Below are 5,542 nucleotides of genomic sequence, written 5' to 3'. Positions count from 1 at the left end.
GTCTGACTCTTTGCAACCCCATGGACTATATAGTTCATGGAATTCTCCAGGCCAGAATACTGGAGTGGGTAGCCATTCCCTTCTCCAGGGGATCTTCCCAATCCAGGGATTGAACCCAGGTCTCCCGCATTGCAGCTGGATTCTTTACCGGCTGAGCCACAAGGGAAGTCCAACAATACTGGAGAGCCTATCCCTTCTCCAGCAGATCTTCTCAACTCAGGAATCGAACCAGGGTCTCCTGCACTGCAGACAGATTCTTTATTAACTGAGCTATCAGGGAAGCCCATGGAATACAGTGTGTCTGCTGAAGTTGTATGTCCATCAGGAATAGAAATGGCTTGAGTTACAAATGTAGGGTAGGTGAGAAATCTATATCACCTGGGAGATTTTTATTTGGAGTTGAGGATTCGCCCTGTTTGTGCCACTAGAGTGAGAAGAGAAGCAGAGGAAGATCATGAGAGTAATCTTTTGACAATTTATTGTGGGGCATCCATTATGTGGATTTAGTAATTTTTAACTGTACTTTTTTGTTGTGAAGATATGGTGGTATCAAGGTCTGAGGAAAATGTAAGAAAAGAAACCCATCCTTACACATAGACTAGTGAAATGTTAGAAGCATCCAAGTATAAAGAGATGAAATTCTTAACAATAAGACAAAGATAGGTTCTCTACAAAGGAACAACAAATCAGATTTACTATGGGGAAAAAATGAGCTTTCAGGTGTGAAGAGAACAGAAAAACAAGTAATTCCTGGAACACTGCAGGCACTTAGTAAAAAATATTGTTAATCAAATGTGTGCAGTCTTGTATGCAATTTCTCAGAGAGTATGCAACCCAGTTACCATTACTTGATGATGATACTCAGAATGTTGAAAAAATAAATAAAAAATCAAACAAGTGTGGGAATAGTGTTATTAAGAAGGACAAAATGACAAATTATAAATACTAAAGCTATTTGTCTGAACTTATTTATAAGATAGAAACAGACTTACAAACATAGAAAGCAAACTTATGGTTATCAAAGGGGAAAGGGTAAGGGGAGGGACAAATTCAGAGTTTGGGATTAACATACACACAGTACTATATGTAAAATAGATAACCAACAGAGACCTACTATATAGCACAGGGAACTATACGCAGTATCTTGCAATAACTTTTAATGGAAGAGTGTGTAAAATATATATATGTATGCGTCTATACATGTATACCTGAATCACTTTGCTATACATCTGAAACCAACACAGTATTGTAAACCAACTGTGTTTCAATAAAACAAGCAAAAAATCCCAAAACTTTTTTTCAAGAGGTCAAAAACTGTTAAAAATAATGTTACAAAACAATCTGAAGGAACTGATCTATATTATAATACAAGATAGATTTTTTCCTAAGCATCACTTTTAATGCATTTAACTAAAAAATATTACACAGCTCATGTGAAAATAGCAATCCTTTGTCATCCTACCCTCTTTTCACTGCCTAGAGGAAAACACCTTCAATAATTAATTTCTTTTTTTTTTAGTATGTGTTCATATTTTTACATCAAATATTGGTTCTGCTGTCTGTTCATTTTTTTTTTTTATATTATAGGATTACCAGATCTATTAAATGCCCATATATGTCATATCCTGTCTACTTGTGCCCCAGCACTCCCTCTCAGGATTCTCTACTTCACTCTGCACTGGTTGCTTTCTAGGCCAGCTGCGTGGATGTCCTGTTTAAGTTTTGCTCATTAAAAAAAAAAAAAAAAAGTTTGCCCCTGATCTGAGACCTGCCTTTCTCTTTCCTTGTTTGGTGGAATGCATCATCTAGAACAGAAGTTCTTAACCTATTTGGTTTCAGAACTCTTTTAAACTCTTAAAAATTACTGAGTCTCCCAAAGAGTTTTCATTTAAATAACTGACATCTATTAATTTTCTCATACTAGAAGTCAAAACTGAAAAATTAAAAATATTATTAATTCATTAAACAAGAATAACAAACATATTACATATTCATTTAAATATAAAAATTGGTGAAAAGAAGTGTCATTGTTTTACATTTCGGCAAATCTTTTTAAAGTTTGGTTGAATAAAAGACAGTTGGATTCTCATATCTATTCTATGGTAGGTCTGCTGTAATACTGGACATTGTGAAAACTCAGGTAACCCTATTCTACACTATTGAGTGAGAGCAAAAAAGGCAAGTAACAGCTTAGCATTATAATGAGAGTGGTTTGCCGTGCGGACCCCTGGATAGAGTCTTAGAGATTCCTGGGTGTATGAATCACACTTTGAGAACTGTAGTAACTTTCCTAGTTTTAGGGAAAGTAAAATTTTTGGAAACTTGCAAATCTAACAAATTGTTTTCTACCCTCATACTTGATTAAGTGGGCTTCCCAGGTGGCTTAGTGGTAAAGAATCTGCCTGCCAAGCATAAGACACAGGTTCTATCCCTGGGTTGGGCATTTCCCCTGAAAAAGGAAATGGCAACTCATTCCAGCATTCATGCCTGAGAAATCCCATGAAAAGAGGAGCTATAGTCCATGGGGTTGTAAAGAGCTGGATACTTAGTGACTAAACAACAGCTAAGTATTTAGAATTCTAAGTTGGAAATAATTTTCTTCATTATTTTAAGGCATTTCTCTCTTGCTTTCATCTCCAGGTTACTGGTGCAATGCTTGTTAAAATCTACCTTAGTTTTGTTGCTTGAAGCTTGTAGGATTTTCTCCTTATTTCCAGTTCATTGTACTGAGCACTTACAGTTTCTCTGAATCTTTGAAGTCATGTCTTTCCTTTCTGTGAAACTTTCTTGCATTTATAATTTGGTCATTCTTCTCCTCCATTTTCTTTGTTTTTCTTCTGGAACTCTCCTTCAGATACATAGTATTATGATTGAATCTTCTTTCTTACATTTTAACTCCTGACTTTCTACTTTTTTGATTGTTTTTGTTCTACTTTCTGTGAGATTGCCTCAATATTATGTTCCAGCTCCTGTGTTTTCATTTTAGTTATTGTATTCTTTAATTTCTGGGAGTAATATCTTTGAAGATTTTAACTACATATTTTAATTAAATTTTTTCTGCTGCTTGCCTTACATCTTTCTCTAAGTTCCTCTTTTTTTTTTTTTTAAATATCACTTTTAGAACCTTTTCTCAATTGTCTGATGATCTTTGCCTGTCAATAATGAGAGTGAGACATTAAAAAACAAACTGGCAGGATACGCAGAGTGGTAAGGCTCACTGGGGGCAATGGAGTGGAGTCCCAGCTGTTTCAGTGGTCGATCTATACCTGCCAGTATCTGTAGAGCTTTTCTCTTGATTGGCTGAGAAGAACTTCCCAATCTTTTCTCTGAAGGACACAAACCTATCTGCCAGCATTCTGAGAGTAGAGTAGAGGATAACACTTTCACCGAAATCTCGGTTTTCATCTCCATCTTCATCCACATCTGGCTGTCTGGCACAGAGCATTCCTCTTTCAAGTTCTCCAGAGAGTCATTATACTGCATGTTACTGGAATCAGGGAAGGGAAGTGTTTCATTATAGGAACTAAGGCTAGGGATTTGGGAATCTACTTCTTCCTCAGGCTTATAATTCTTCTTTATTTCCAGTCCCAATTTCTTCTTTTTCAAATTCCTTTAGCATTTTGCATTACACCTTGTAGGCCATTATGTTTCAGCACTCTCTGTTTTGCTCTCATTTACCATTCATTCTGTGATGCCAGTCTTCCAAAATGTCGTTGATATGTCTGAGATCTCCTCTTTCTTTCTTTGCATATTTGATGGTGCAAACAAAAAAAATTTCCTTTTTCAGAAAGAGCAGAAGTAAATGTGTCTTCAGTGAATGCATTTTTCTGGCAGTCAGCTGCAGGTTAATCATGCTTAAAAAACAATAAAATATCTGTTCATGTACTTTATAAGTGTTTCCATAGAATTTTATGCTTGAAGTAAAAATCCTTATTTAGCATATCCTAGACTACAATATTTATTCTAGCCATAATTTCTTTACAAAATTTTGAAATATAACAAAAATCAGTCATTAGTTTTATTTTCCATGGAATGTAAGAGAATTAATAAATTTGCCTCTTATTTATGGAATTTTTATTTTCAATAATAAGATGTATGATTGATTTTCTGGAAACTGTAATAATCTCAGGACATAGGAGAAGAGATTGAAGGTAGAAGTTATATGCCAGAGTCAAATGGATGATTAAAACATTAAGTGTTATAGCTTAGAGGGCTTGTGGAAAGTTAGAACAGTATATCACTTAGCAGATGACAATAACAGAAGAAAGGAAAGGTTAACTGACAATGAAAAGATCATACTTCTATGTTTTGGGACTTAGATTTAAAACTTTTATTTTCAAATTTCTAGTCTAGTTATTTTCTTCTTGACCCAGATAAGCATTCTCCTTATACACTTACTTAATAAGACCCAGTGGGAAGGCCTCAGCAGAATTGAAAAGAATTTATTTCACATACCTGACTAAAATACAAAAATTCCATTGCTTTAGCGAAGAGTTGCTTATCTTTCTTAAAGAGCTACTCTAAGTTAGCTCTAATGAAGTAATTTTCTATCATTGTTGTTGTTATTCAGTCACTAAATCATGTCCAGCTCTTTGCAACCCCGTAAATTGCACCAATCCAGACTTCCCTGTCCTTTACTATCTACTGGAGTTTGCTTAAACTCATGTCCATCAAGTCAGTGAGGCCATCCAACCATCTTCTCTTCTGTTGCCCACTTCTCTTCCTGCCCTCAATCTTTCCCAGTATCAGGATCTTTTCCAATGAGTTGGTTCTTCACATGAGATGACCAAAGCATTTGAGTTTCTATTTTGGCATCAGTAAATCACTTCTAACGAAGTCATTTTCCATCATCGACATACTCTAAAATGGATTACCATTCTCATGAATACATTTTTCTCCTGATATGTGCAATGAGTACATAATGTGCTCTTAAATATATTTTTATAGGAATGAATAAAGTGTAGTCTATTCCAGGAGTTTAGCTTGGAATATAATTAGAGCTAATCTTCTTGAAGCCAGATACTCCCAGATTATTTAAGATTTTCATCTCTCTGCCAACAAAAGAGTTATTACAAAGAATCTGAGGATGATAAGTACTATAAACACACAGGGTTGCTATCAGTCCTACAAAAAATTAAAGTTGAATTCCTTTCTGATGTGTTTCCATGGTTGTTGTTCAGTTGCTCAGTCATGTTCGACTCTTTGCAACCCCATGAACTGCATCACACCAGGCTTCACTGTCCTTCACCATCTCTGGGGCTTGCTCAAACTCAAGTCCATTGAGTTGGTGATGCCATCCAATAATCTCACCCTCTGTGGTCCACTTATCTTCCTGCCTTCAATCTTTCCCAACATCAGGGTCTTTTCTAATGAGTTGGCTTTTCTCGACAGGTGGCCAAAGTATTGGAGCTTCAATTTCAGCATCAGTCCTTCCAATGATATTCAGGATTGATTTCCTTAGGATGGGCTGGTTGAATCTTGTTGCAGTCCAAGGAACTCTCAAGAGTCTTCTCCGACACCACAGTTCAAAAGCGTCAATTCT

The sequence above is a fragment of the Bison bison genome, unplaced genomic scaffold, assembly GCF_000754665.1.
Source record: "Bison bison bison isolate TAMUID 2011002044 unplaced genomic scaffold, Bison_UMD1.0 scf7180017864485, whole genome shotgun sequence".
NCBI classification, from domain to species: domain Eukaryota; kingdom Metazoa; phylum Chordata; class Mammalia; order Artiodactyla; family Bovidae; genus Bison; species Bison bison.
Note: the sequence above shows the minus strand (reverse complement) of the source record.